This window comes from Opisthocomus hoazin, chromosome 4 (genome assembly GCF_030867145.1).
Source record: "Opisthocomus hoazin isolate bOpiHoa1 chromosome 4, bOpiHoa1.hap1, whole genome shotgun sequence".
Lineage (NCBI taxonomy): Eukaryota > Metazoa > Chordata > Aves > Opisthocomiformes > Opisthocomidae > Opisthocomus > Opisthocomus hoazin.
In genome coordinates this window covers 41633506-41648346 of record NC_134417.1, presented here as the reverse complement: position 1 = coordinate 41648346, position 14841 = coordinate 41633506, and positions in this window count along the sequence as shown.

Below are 14841 nucleotides of genomic sequence, written 5' to 3'. Positions count from 1 at the left end.
ACTAACCAGTTGCACACTGAACAATAAAAGCCAAAGGTAGCAAGAGGCCATCAAGTTATCACAACACTGTTTTTGACCAGGATGATCTCCAAGGAGGTGGTCCTTTGGCATGCATTGATGGGGGCCAAATCTTTGCACAGGGCCCAAAGCTGACCGCTCACGTGGAGGTCAGTGTGGAATTACTGTCAGGAATAGCTAAGTTGGCATTTTATGTAGAGCTCACTTTTTTGAAAAGCAAAATGATTCATTTTACTAGCAAAAAAAAAAAACAAAAACAAAAACAAAACCCATTACATTGAAAATTTATCCAACAAATGCATTACCACATGGCACAAAAGCACATAACAGAATGATCTGCAAGATACTGGAAACTGCATCTGCCATGAGAAAATAAACCACCTACCATGGATGAGTGAGATTGTTTTCTTCTCTTCTAGATGTTGGAACAGGCACAGAACTCACTGAGCAGGTCATCTTCGCCTGCACTCAGTTTCAGAAAGCCAGGAAGTCTTCTCAGCAATGAGATTTAGGCATGAAATAACATCAGTGATTGATAGAAAAACCATTACTGGAAGACTATTTCTTCCCTTAAAGTTTTTGCCTCTTCTCCTCTCTCCCCCCACTTTTCTCAGTCTCTTGTTCATCTGGTAACCAACTTTTTCACCTTTTTTTTTCAGTCAGCTGGATTTTGACATGGTATCCAAAAGCATTATGCGTTCCCTGAAGCCTTTTTCAGGGAAAAAGCTTGGCTTCTGAAAGGTAGATAAGACAGGATGCACTAACGAAATGTAGAGCTTAGGGTAATGTCAGTCATTTACTTCAATCCATGACCAGAAACAGGAGGTAGCTCCAAATCAGCCATTCACTGTCTGATTCACCAGTGTGCAAGCAACATATCTGAACAGTGCTGTGTTTCAACTAGCAACTGCAGCAGAGCAGCTTATCTCATCAGTCGGCACAAAACCCCCTCATCAGTGTTGCAGAAATGTGAAATAGTAGCTAGGAAACTTGACTTCCTCTGCACATCACAAAAATATAAATTCTTTCTAACTTGTTGCTGATCAGATTTGTAATTCTTAGTTGTTAGTTAGCAATTTGTTATAAATTAGTGTGTGTTAATTGTGTAATCTTCCTTCCAAAAAATACAGGCTTTGAGTAGTTTTTTGCAGTACTGTATAAAAATCTGACAGCCACAGTTAGGGTGCACCATCTGTAGAAGTCACTGGTGGGTTCCACGTTGCTTTAGGCACTAATATTCTTGAAGTCCGGTGGAGGCTTACTTACTGCATCAGCTAAATATCTTGAATCCAATGATTCATCCAGCTGTTCAAAACAATCCAAAGGACGTCATTTGTACCTCTTCTCAACCACAAAAGAACGAGTAGACAGAGGACAGATTACAATAGACGTACTCATTTCTTGTCTTGAGGTCTGCTTTCCGTCATCTTAAATTGATTAGGATAATTTGTTATAAATGGTTGTTTGTTTGTTTTCATGAATTTTAAAAATGAACTCCAGTAGCTCAAGGTTGCATTATATTTTTAGTTTGTGATTTACTACATGTCTTGGCTTCGGTATTTGTTTTTCAAAAATCACATGAAAGTATGCTTCTGTTTCATTGATTTTCCTACTTCTTTAAAAAATTCCAGTGTGGATTTTTTTTTTCCAAATTGAGACATTTTTGTTGAGCTTTCAAATTTAGAAATTAAGGTAAAAGCTGACACTTTGGACAGCAAGCGGTGGAAAAAATGATGCATAACCATTTGTTGCAATTTTTAAATGGTATTTTGAGACATTCCTGAGGTAAACTTGCTGTGTGCTTTTGGTTTTGAAGTTCCTTATGAATAATGGGTTCTCTTCTAAAAATATATAGAATTGAATATTGCAAACATTGAAATTCCCAGTTTGGTGAATTAAGAAAGTTCCCTTTACTCAAGATCAGCAATCTGTGGTACCTATTTCTTCTATGCTTTCTTGTTGGTCTGTTGTTTCTGACTCTAGAATTGCTACATAAATACACATAGCAATATGTAAAAATATGTATTTTCAATCCATACATAGCTGCTGGGGAAAGGAAGTGAATCCCAAATGAGATCTTGACAAGTACTTATTGATTTATTTGATATGAAGTTCTCACCACAAAATAACTAAGCCAATTTGACCATGACCAAAATATCCAGAATATGGGGTACTGCCCATCTAATATGTATCTTATTGTTGCACAACTGAAAGATGCACATGTAATCCTCTTTAACATGAATAACACTCAGGATTGGGCCTACTCACAAAACTGATGCTTTTTTTTCCATGAACATGTGTGTTAAATTATAGACAAATCCAAGAACCTCAGGAGATGAAATGAAGAGCAAATCAGAAGGGTGAATGAATGCTCGCTAGTGCCCAGTGAATGCTGGGCACTGCCATTTCATACCAGAAAAGGCAAATTCTTTTTTTTCCATGGAAAGCTGCATACCTTTACTAAACTGTTTTGTGTATGGGTCTCAAAAGATTTAGTAGAGGAGTGATTATTTACCACTTTTTCATGTGTCTTCTTTTTTGTCTGACTCTGCATACACAACAAACGTTAAATTTTGTGGCATAGATATACCGTCAGCATCTTTGATGGGCTTTTGATTAACGTTGCCAGCAGGTACTACTACAGCTGAATTTAAGTGGATCTGGAAACATTCAACTCTACATTCTCATACGGTGTGGTAATGATGTAAACCCTGCATCACACATTTGAAAAAAGCAGATTAATCTGTTTCACTGGCAAGCAGCATATCCATGGTTAAATCAGAGTGAAGATACATTCTGAAAGCAGTAGCATAATATAGAAGTAGTGTTCCCAGTACTAATACAGAGAAAGGTTGTATATGAAATTTGTATATACGTGTACACAGTCAGAAAGTAAATCTACAGGAAGGAAACCATATTATTTTTCAACATTTGAAATTAATTCACAAAATCAGCCTTGAGTTTTCTACATTTTTCAGTTATGTCACATTCTCTCTTCCTGTTGCTGATTGCTACCTTTCATTCCCTCCACCTTGTCCTTTGTCGGAGTTGAAATACAAATTATTGCTTTAGTGAAATCATTTATCCTGCAGGTTTCACAAGGGTGTTCTTTGAAGTGATTAGAGAAGTCAAATATATACACTTTAAAATAGTTGCGAAAACATTGCACCTTGCAAACAAAAAGGATAAACCTGCCAATAGACGCTAACAAATTCTGAAAATGAATAATTTATAATCTCATAATGTAGGGTCAGTATGCACACACTTTTAAGAACAAACACCCAGGAAAATATGTTCCTGTTTCAAAGTATATGCATATCATATATCAAAAGTAATTATCTTGAACACCCTATTACATAAATGAAATAGAATAATTTACAGGCCATTAGATTCTTTATGATTTGTGCCACTTGCAAGCTCTCGCTGTATAGAATCCATCAATCATTTCTGGATAATTGAGATTTTCATCAATGACATTTTCAACAGATAAAGTAACTAAACCAATTAAATAAGCCTGTTATGTCTCAGAATAAAGGTAGACATGTTTTGCTTATCTGCTGCCACAATAGTTGCTAGAATTGCTGGAGATGCCTGAAGCATTGTGCAACAATTCGGCGGCGCAATGTGTGAATCATAAGTCCATTTAAAAAGTGTAAAGGTGTCTTTTGAGGGCAGCTTTATGGGTATGGCGCTTATTAGCACCGCAATTTTGTCACAAAGTTCAACTGTATCATCGTTAAAACTCCACAAATGCATGCTTGGAAAACATCCCTTTTTCTTGGTGTGGAAATGTCACGTAGAAATCCTAGAAGTGTTACACAAGCATCAGATTGATTAAGCAGTGGATGGGCTAAGCAGAGTTGTGTCAACCACAACAACAAAGATTTTGCATCCAGAGATATGTTGCCTGATACTGTTATCCTTTAAACGATAAATTTATATTTCTGGTGTTTATTCAGACCTGCCTGAGCTCCTCAAAATAGTTCCAAGCCAATCTGATATGTTATTTACTATTTGAACATGGATTCCAGATGCTCTTGCAACTCTGGGAATTAGTTCTCAGTGGTAATGGAGTACAGCACTGAAGCAGACCCCACTACTGTGCCATAACATGCTTCTCATCATGATTTTTGTAAGGACGCTGCACCACCTCAAAAGAATTAAAGCTGATTTGTCTTTCAGAACCAGAAGTAAGAAAATAATTCCATTTCAGTTAGGAATCTCTTGATGATCCTGCCAAGGATGATCAGCTTCCGTGCCCTTCATTTGTGTCCAGTGTTGGCTTCCCTGTGGCATTAGCATGGGAGGCAAGACTTTTCCACCATGGAGAACAAATGGGAAGACAAGAATGCATTCTCAGTAAAGAAATAAAGCAAAAAATTATAGAAGGACAGAAAGACAAATTTACTCCCGTTGATTTTCCAGTTAAAAAAACCCTTCATCTGTTCCGCTGCATTAACTTATTGCATAGCAAGGAAGAGAGTGCTTTGCCATGTTTGTTTAACATGATCTGATACTTGACTGATTTCAGGCATTTCAGTATCTTGGTGTTTTCAACTGCTAATTGTTTCTCTTAGTTCTGCATGATCATCCTTGTATCATGCTGGGAGGCTTGATGTTTACACTCCTACTATAAGCACGTTCTCATGCATTAAGATCTCAGGTTTATCAATAAGTTGTACACCCAAAAGGTCCCAGTATACAAGCATGAAAGTTTACGTGATGTTCCATGAAACAGAATGCGGTGAGTTTTCAAATACTATGTCCTATAAAAAAGTTCCTCTTCTGTCAAAATTGAAGAAATTGCTGATTTTGGCCATGCAGGGAAGTGCAGTCAGACAGGCTCTGTCAGATCCTGAGCCACTTCTGTGTGCTACCTCAGTGGTCTTGGGGCTGTTCCTGGTCCTTTAAATGAGTACTCACTAGTGCAATATGAATGGCACACCCCAAAATTACATGACAGTGGAGACACAAGCCTGGGTCTGGCAAAGAAGCAATGAACCAGTTGCTGTTCCTCTTATTTGCTGCTCTCCCAGCTATTCAAAACCTAGTGATATGATGTTCATTGTAAGAAGCTCCTTTCCTGATTTGATTTTTCTTTTGGAAAAAAATTATTTGAGAAAATTAATTAATGTAGGGCTCCCATAAACTTCTCAACACAATTCCCTGACAGGAGCAGTGCCTGTGAGCTTTCCACTGCTACCTCACTAAAATGGTGACTTACTGTCTGGTGAGTTCTTCCCCAGCACTGGGCACCCTGGCTTTGTGAGTTCTGCTTCCACAAGGAGGAAGGTGAGGAGATTTCTTCTATGAATTCCATCCAGAATGTCGAAAATTTCTAAACAAAAATATAATAGTTTTTTTAAAAATCATAGGACAAAATGAAATATTTTGCTATTTCTGCCCCAGTTAATCTTACCCAGTGTTTGTACTCATTTTTTTTTTTTCTTATTGTAAAAGTAGGAAACAATAAGACCAGGGAGTTACGTGATGTTGTTACTACCAAAGTCTTGTGGGTATGAATCATTTCAGACGTTTTAGAAGATTGAAATAGTCTATCCTGAACTGCTTGTAAATTGTGTAAGTGCCTCAGCAGAACTGGATCCTGAGGCGAAACATGAATGGTGGAAGAAGGGAGAGAGGATATGGTGACAGCTGACAGAACAGTAATGAGTTGGTACTGAAACTTCACACTCACTTTCTCCTACAGTTCTGAAGTGATAGACATGTGATATCATATAAACAGCCAAGCAGCAGTGCAGTTATCGCCGCTTCTCCCTTCCTTCAGTCACTCAGATTCTTTCTTTAGGGATGTTTTGTCCTTAAAATAAGAAGAGGCTGGAAAAATGAAGGAGTAAACTGTTGGGTTTTTTTTTTTTTTTAGTTTACACCATCTAGGAGGATTCTTCGGACATACCTCAGGCATTTTGTTAAAAAACTTGTTGCTTGGTATATAATTAACATATACTTTGGAATAATCTCCTTAATGGGATTTTCTCTTGGATTTTTGTGTTCTGTCATGCTTCCTTCTGTCATACTCATATTTTCTTACAAGAGTAGGAATTTTGTACTAGCACACTTAACACTTGTACAACTGGTTAGAGTGGTTTAACACAAAAGTAGCCTGCCTGCAAGTTGCCACTACACCTTGGTGTTGATCTTTACTGCCAGAATGTCTATTGCCAGAGTTGGTAAATTTTATGTTAATGTTTCTTTAGAGATTTAGTTTTATCCTAATCTTCACTGCCGAATTTATTGAACGGTGTGGGATGTCCCCCGAGCTGAGGGCGGTATGGAAACCTGTAGTGGAAGCAGAAACCCAGCAGGTGGCATTAGCCGCGCTGGGAGAGCCTGTCCTGGCAGGCTCCAGGAGCCGGCAGTGGGTGCCTTTCACGCACTGGCAGCTCGTCTGTGTCACGGCAACAGCGTTTAGAGACACACTTCGTGGATGTCACTCTCTTCTATGGCAGGACCGAAATTACCCTTTAAACGAAACACATCTGAGGCCAAAAAGTTACAGTCTCAGTAGTAAGACTTGAGGAAATTGATGATAATCTTTTCTTTTTTTCCTGGATGCTAAGGTAATCTATGCATTTATCTTTCAGCTGATAACATAGTAATTTCATGAATAACTATAAAAGCAAAATACAATAACAAAGTGTGGCTACTGTGTAAACTCACATTTCTCACCCTTCCATTTTCTCTCACAGAATAAACTTATTTTAAGATGTTGTTTAATATGATGCCACAGAGTAACAGCATCTTTTGTTTTTGTGGGGGAAACATTTGTTCTCCCTTTCTGCCTTTTTTTTTTTTTCAGTCTGTGTATGTTAAATTTTGCTTCTCCCACTTCTTGATTCTTTTTCTCTTTTGAGTTTGGATTGTATTTTAATCATCCTTCTATATCTTTCCAGTTCTAGAGACCATGCTACCTCACTGCATTTCAGGCTGGGTACTTGTAGTTCATGTATGTGTACTTCTTGTCTTCCAAAGCAGTTTGAAGTAGGAGAATAAGTTATAACTGAAAGAAGGGTTTGCTTTTTAAAGAAAATTGACCCATAGCCTGCTTTTAACTATAGGTTCTGGTTATCATTTAAATCTTTATTCATGACTCACTGAAGCAAGGAGCTTCTGGTGGAGCTCAGATGGAAGAGAAAGGTCTATGGAATGTGGAAAGAGGGACAGGCCACTTGGGAAGAGTACAGGAATATTGTCAAAGTATGCAGGGATGCGACGAGGAAGGCTAAGGTCTACCTGAAATTGCATCTAGCAAGGGTTGTCAACGACAAGAAGCTGCTTCAAATACACCAGCAGCAAATGGAAGACTAGGGATAATGTGGGGCTGCTGCTGAACGAGGTCAGTGTCCTGGTGACGGAGGATGCAGAGAAGGCAGAGTTACTGAATGCCTTCCTTGCTTCAGTCTTCGGTGCTAAGGCTGGCCCTCAGGAATCCCAGGCCCTGGAGGTAAGAGAGCAAGCCTGCAGAAAAGATGACCTTCCCTTGATCAAGGAGGACTGTGTGAGAGATCACTTAAGCGATCTGGACACCCACAAATCTCTGGGCCCCAATGGAATGCACCCACGAGTGCTGAGGGAGCTGGCGGATGTCATTGCTGAGCCACTCTCCATCATCTTTGAAAGGTCCTGGAGGACAGTAGAGGTGCCCGAGGACTGGAGAAAAGCCAGTGTCACTCCAATCTTCAAAAAGGGCAAGAAGGAGGATCCGGGGAACTACAGGCCGGTCAGCCTCACCTCCATCCCAGGAAATATTATGGAGCAACTCATTCTAGAGGTCATCATCAAGCAAGTTGAGAAAAAGAAGGTTATGAGGAGTAGTCAACATGGATTCACCAAGGGGAAATAATGCTTGACCAGCCTGATAGCTTTCTACGATGGCATGACTAGCTGGGTAGATGAGGGGAGAGCCTTGGATGTTGTCTACCTCAACTTCAGTAAGGCTTTTGACACTGTGTCCCATAATACCCTCCTAGGGAAGCTCAGGAAGTGTGGGCTGGATGAGTGGTCATTGAGGTGAATTGAGAACTGGCTGAATGGCAGAACTCAGAGGGTTGTCATCAGCGGCGCTGAGTCTAGTTGGAAGCCTGTAACTAGTGGTGTCCCCCAGAGGTCAGTACTGGGCCCAGCCTTGTTCAACATCTTTCATCAGTGGCATGGATGAAGAGTTAGAGTGTACCCTCAGCAAGTTTGCTGATGATGCAAAACTGGGAGGAGTGGTGGATACACCAGAAGGCTGTGCTGCCATTCAGCGTGACCTCGACAGGCTGGAGAGTTGGGCAGAGAGGAACCTGATGAAGTTCAACAAGGGCAAGTGCAGGGTCCTGCACCTGGGGAGGAACAACCCCATGCACCAGTACAGGTTTGGGGTGGACCTGCTGGAGACCAGCTCTGTGGAGACGGACCTGGATGTCCTGGTGAATGACAGGTTAACCAGGAGCCAGCAGTGTGCCCTGGTTGCCAAGAAAGCCAATGGGATCCTGGGGGGCATTAAGAAGAGTGTGGCCAGCAGGTTGAGGGAGGTTCTCCTTCCCCTCTACACTGCCCTAGTGAGGTCCCATCTGGAGTACTCTGTCCATTTCTGGGCTCCCCACTTTGAGAAAGATGAGGAGCTACTGGAGAGAGTCCAGCGGAGGGCTACAAGAATGATGAGGGGACTGGAACATCTCTCCTATGAGGAAAGGCTGAGGGAGCTGGGACCGTTCAGCCTGAAGAACAGAAGGCTGAGAGGGGACCTTATAAATACTTGTAAATATCTTAAGGGTGGGTGTCAGGAGGATGGGTCCAGACTCTTTACAGTGGTGCCCAGCGACAGGATAAGGGGCAATGGACACAAACTGAGGCACAGGAAGTTCCGTCTGAACATGAGGAAGAACTTCTTCCCTCTGAGGGTGACGGAGCACTGGAACAGGTTACCCAGGGAGGTTGTGGAGTCTCCTTCTCTGGACATATTCAAGACCCGCCTGGACATGGTCCTGTGCAGCCTGCTCTGGGTGACCCTGCTTTGGCAGAGGGGTTGGACTAGATGACCCACAGAGGTCCCTTCCAACCCCGAACATTCTGTGATTCTGTGATTCTGTGAAATTCTTCTTTTACTAGCAACTACTTTTCGCATAACGGGGCTTTCTGTCATCAATCATATTGTCTCTTCAGCCAAAGGGAAAAATTATAATATTGCAGTAGCACTGATGTGCATTCCCAGAGCTTTAATAGGATAAGTGTCAGCACTGCTGCTCTTGAACATCGTCTATTGCGGCAATACTGAAAAGTGGAGGAAGAAGACAGCTAAGTTAGTTGACATTTATGTATACATTTTATGCATGATCAACTTAGTATTTGCTCCTAATTGAAAGCAAAAGTATATAGAGGAGAGGATAATGTAAAGTGATTACTACTCTAAACACATCACTTACTAATCTAAAATTATGAATGGAAGGTTACCTTTTGATGAGAAAGGTCAGTAAGACTAATGCAGAAACAAGAATTTGCTGTGTACTTTTCTAGCTGATTAATTTAGCATTTTGAAGGACAGAAGGGGCAGGGAAGAAATAAGTTCTTGAAGCAGTTTGACAAAGCAGCTCAATTACTACTCACCTCAGATTCTCATCTTCTTGGATTTGGTGTTTGCTTTTATTTTTAAACATAGTGAAGTCCATCGCAGACTGGTTTCAAGCATACCCTGCCTCTACCTGCTGCGGAGCTTGTTGTGTGTTGTAATTAGTGATTAATATTGGAGAACCTAAAACCAAATTTCATCTCTCTATCAGCTTCACTGCTATGTGATGAATACCAGTTACGAATTCTACATAGCTCCTTTCAAAGAGCTCAAGTAACTCAGATAATGACCCACAAATTTATCAGTGTTGTACCCCCAGTGTGGCTCACTTACTGTAAATATTTCCAAAAGAGTATAAAAAGGTCTTAGAAGGCCATGAAAACTAAATTGTAAAGCACTGGAAGTTATATCAGTTAGGCCTTTACGATGATATGTGTAATGGGAAGCGCAGAAAGCTTGAGTGTTTGATCTGGGAGTGTCAGAGGGGTGACCTAACAGTTTGGTTGTTAGATCCAAGTATAGATGGAGATCAGGTGCGCAAACTATTTCCCTTATTTTGCGACGGGTACCTGTATTTGCCTCATACTGGGTTCCAGAAGTTAGAAAAAATAAGGCAGATATCTGGACTCTCTGAGTAGTGATAAAGACAGATTGCTTAGTTCAGATGTTAATTCTCCTATTTATCTTCAACACCTATTTTTGAAAGAGATGAACTGCCTGCCGAAAGTACACATCTCTTCAAGATGACTGGCTTAAACTACACAGATATCTTTTCTGTGGCCACAGCAGCACTAAGTGACTTTGTGACGAACGGGAAGTTTAAACAGTGGAAAGACAAGGAGAGATAACACCAACCACAGAGTGATTCATTACAGCCAAATGGAAAAAAGATTTTGTAACATTCTCTAATCTTTTTTAAAAGCTCTCTGTTAAATGTTACGCATTGCTACTCTTTTTCAGTGTGTGCTTTTCAAATACTAGATTACCTGACAGAACTGGTTTGCGGTAGCTCCACTGGTATGAGGGACACTCTAAATTCCAGGTGGTTTTTAGTGGCGTGTTTGTCTGAGGAAGCACACAGGCATCTGCAAGGAGTAGCGAGAGGCAATCTGTTCAGAGGCCAGCTCAGCTCATGGTGTGGAACCTGACAGACCTGGATGCTCTTTAAGAGGGACTAAAATGTAGGAAGAAGCACAGAAACTATCCAGACAAGTTCAAGAAGGCCACTTGGTGGCTGGGCTACTGCTGAGGAGGAAACACATATGAAAGTGTGTAAGAGGCTTCCTAAGAAGCTGACAAGTGGACAGACACATCTGAGCACGGTGAATAAGGAAGGGAAGACAGTGCTGATGAGTAATCCCACTTGAGTCTTGTATGGCACCAAAACCAACAAAAAATGTCACAATACCATGAAGTACCACAGTTCTGTTAAACAGACTTGAAAAGAATTATGTCAAAAAGGCTCCTAATGGTGGCACATTTTGAGTCATTCAACATAAATGACTGCAGTATCAAACATACAAAGCGGTTATTGGAAAATGTGTCTGAATGACTTAATAATTGCATTGTTATGAAAGCTTCATAATGTGGTGCTCTTCATGCTGTCACAGCTATTGCCTATGCACATACAACATTCTGCACAATAAAACTTGTGTGCTGCTTACAGTGACAGGAAAAGCTACTTGATAAAACCGAAGTCAAGTCAAAGGAAAGAAGTGGTTGTGTCACTGGATTTCCAGTCGCTATGGTGGTTGTGCTCAATCTAGCTGCCTTTTCCTTTTTCATGAAAGAACAGGTGTCATCAGGTGCTTGAGAGAAAGATAGCTGCATCCTGGACGACAGATAAATCCAGAAATATTCCACACTACCTGCTGGAGATTGGCTGTTAGTTATTTGATTTCTCTGTATCTCTCAGAAAGTTCTGATATCGTTCTTTATCCACAACAAAAACTGGGATTTTGTTCTTGCCAATAAGAGGTAGCAGTGTCTTGGGAGTCAGTGAGATAAGCACTGTTAATACCGTGTGCCATTTGCTCCTTGCTGAGACCAGCACACTTACCAGGTAGACCTGCGGATCGCTTCCTTCCTGCTGTAGAGGTTGTGAGATCCAGTCTACGCAGCTTGCCTCTGTCTTTTAGATGTAGTGAAGTAGTTGAAAAATGTCTGCCTTCCCTGAACAATCGGTGGGGAGAGATATGTGCATTGGAACACCCGGGGTAAAACTTCTCCACTTCAGAACTGGTACTAGCAAAGTAACTTACTGGCATATTCTGCCTTACTTCTTTCAAGACATAGGTCTCCTGTCTCAGACCCACCAGCTTCACATACAGAGGATCTCTACTGGGTCCTGGCATTTTGATGAACAGGAAGAGGAGCTCTAATCATTAGAGGGGAAAAATGAAGAGCATTAGAATAGGACATGATCATCACTGTTCCCTTCTTTCCATTGCTGGAACAGAACTAGCCAGCAGCTAGAACTCCTTGGGCTTTGGTTCATACTGAGGCAGTCCTCAGCTATGAAAGGCAGAACAGTGTGATACAAGTACTGCACATGTCAGTAATATCCATGCCTAATAATACTAGTTTTCCTCAATATGATTTAGAATAAAACTGCTACTGTAATGCTGATAAACAAGAGAGTTTGGCAAGAGAAGAGGGGAAGTTCTCTGCAGCTCTAATGGATGGGGACAAGTGATGATAACCCTGTAAAGAAGTCTGCACTGTTAATTCCATGGAGTGTCCTGAATATGGTTCTTAATGTGCTTTTCCATGATGCCCACTGGGTAATCTGAGGACATGCAGTAACAAAAGCAATGAATCACAGAGTGACAGGACATCTCGTGGTATTGTGGTGTGGCTCAATAACATCTCAGTTCAGAGGTTAAGGAGTTCTTTCCTCTGAAAGCTTATACAGGTTGCAAGAGGCATACCCCAGAGCAACTAACACGGTTGTTTAATGATGGGCAAAACTGGGTCCTAGCCTCATTGCCGGGTCTGTTTGAGATATTCCACCAGTGCCTCTTCTAAATCTTTGTAGAAAGAGTTTCTCAGGTTACCAGATGTATTAATGGCATATTTTGACTGCTTGAATTCTTACCATATTTTTTTTACATGCATTCATATAATTATTTTTCTTCTTGGCTAGCATCCATCTCATCTAATTCTCTGAAAGTGTATTTTGTTGGTTCTGCTAGCTGCTTATAAACTCATGTTCCCACCGCCCTCCTTTCCAGGAACAAGTGCCCAGTCACGTTCCGCTGGCCAGCTGGCAGCACCTCACGAAATGCTCCTACTGCAAGGACATTACTCACCAGAAAACAAAGGATGGGTTATACCCTAAGCAGCAAGGAATGGTGGATATTCTCTAGTTGTGTGCTAGGAAAGTGTTTCTAAAGCTCAAGGACTGTGGCTTTACAAGCCTGGTGGCTGGCAGAACCTGCACATATTAGATGACTATTGTTTTGGCCAGATGACACCCAAGGCCCTTACTTCTTGGCTCCTTGCATTGTTCCTGTACAGTGGTTGCCCAGGCAGAGGTACTCGAGGCACATCACTGCACCCTGTGACTCGATTACAAAGTGACACCGCTGTGCTGGAAGTGCCTCCATGACACTCCAGCTGTAACCTGCTCTGATGGCAGCAGCTCGGGGAAAAGTTGGCATGCGGAGACAGTCCGGTGGCTGACAGCTTCTTACCTGCTGGCAAAAAAGCCAGGATGCTTTGATTAGACTCCCACGGGCTCATGCAGTGTGGGTGTGCAGGAAGAGAGGTGAGCTGAGAACCTTAACCCAGGAGCTGTTTCATGAGGAGCTAGCCACTGCAGAAATAGGCATAGAGGATGTATTGCTTTCTTATTAGATTATTATTCTGTCTGATCAGACACGATCTGATTAAACAGATTTTATTCCATCTGAGGACAGAAGAGCATTAATTTTTAACTGAATTCCTTTTCAAGCTCTGTGAGCAGTAGTAAAAGAATGATTCTAGAAGAAAACTAATGGAATTAGATATTGTTATACTTAATAATAGAGATGTTCTGATTTGGGGTGACTTTAGAGAGCAATTCAACTTCTGCAAGTGCAGTCCATGGTTTTGGTCTACAGTTTCCTAAAAATACCTTTCATTTTTTACCTGGCATTTAATCTTCACCATTACGCTGTGTACCTGCTTATTTCAGCCACCTCTGTTTATCAGCCAGCAGTAGTTGTTTTTCTTTGACCCTTCAACATTCTTTAGCTTACTTCAGAGACATCTTCTTGAGCTGCCTCTTTTGGTTCTGTGTTTTTTTATCTGTTTCTCGCTTGCACTTTCTTAACTTCTATGTCATTTGAAATAATAAATAGGAAAACCATCATGAGTTATACATTTCCTTTTTCTCCCATTCTCCCTTGCATTATTTTGTTTTGACTTGTAGTGGCCTGAGTTTTGCAGTTGAGCTATTTTTCTTTTATAACACCTGAGATTTTGTTGCTGTCTCAGTTTTGCAGACTTCTCAGAGTTCCTTCTTCTATGCTACGTGGTTCTAATCTTGCTTTAATGCTTCATGTGCAGATACTGCTGTTGTGAGATTATGTCATAAATGATTCTTATATTTATTCAGAGTGTGCTGTCAGAGTAAGCCGCCATCAACACTGCTCAGGTATTTCAACAAAACCCCCTGTTTTTGCACAAAGATGGTCTCATGAATCAGCCGGCTGTGTCCACGTATATGACATGGATCTTAGAACAAGTCTATCAAAGTGAGGTGGTTGCATGGTGGGAACCTTTTTAAACTGTAGAAGTCCCATCTATGGGCAGACACCAGGATTTGTAAGAGTTTTAGTTACCTAAATAAGCTTTAAAGCTGTTTAAATCTTCTGGAAAGTGACTAAAATTGCAGCATAACTTTGCTTTTAATCAGTGGTTCTCAAACCTTATACCCTCTAGCCTCCTCATGCTGGAACTTGACAGGCAACAAGTCAAGCATGTCAAGCGTTGGGGTCGTGAATAACTGACTGGCTCAAGTCTAGAAACCTGGAAAAGTTACACTGAACTTTCTGGTGCTCAGTGAGGTAATTTTAACACTCATAAACATAAAAACAGTGTTTCAATAAGCAGATGAAAAGGAAAGAGACAATGAGGAGGTGAACAATGTACCATATGATACCAAACTGCTCCTTCCTTAGAGTAGAGTAAGAGGTACTTACGAAAAGCTCTTCATTCAGCTGATGCTGAGGAGCCACACACAGTTGTAAGTTGTGACCTTCTGTTGT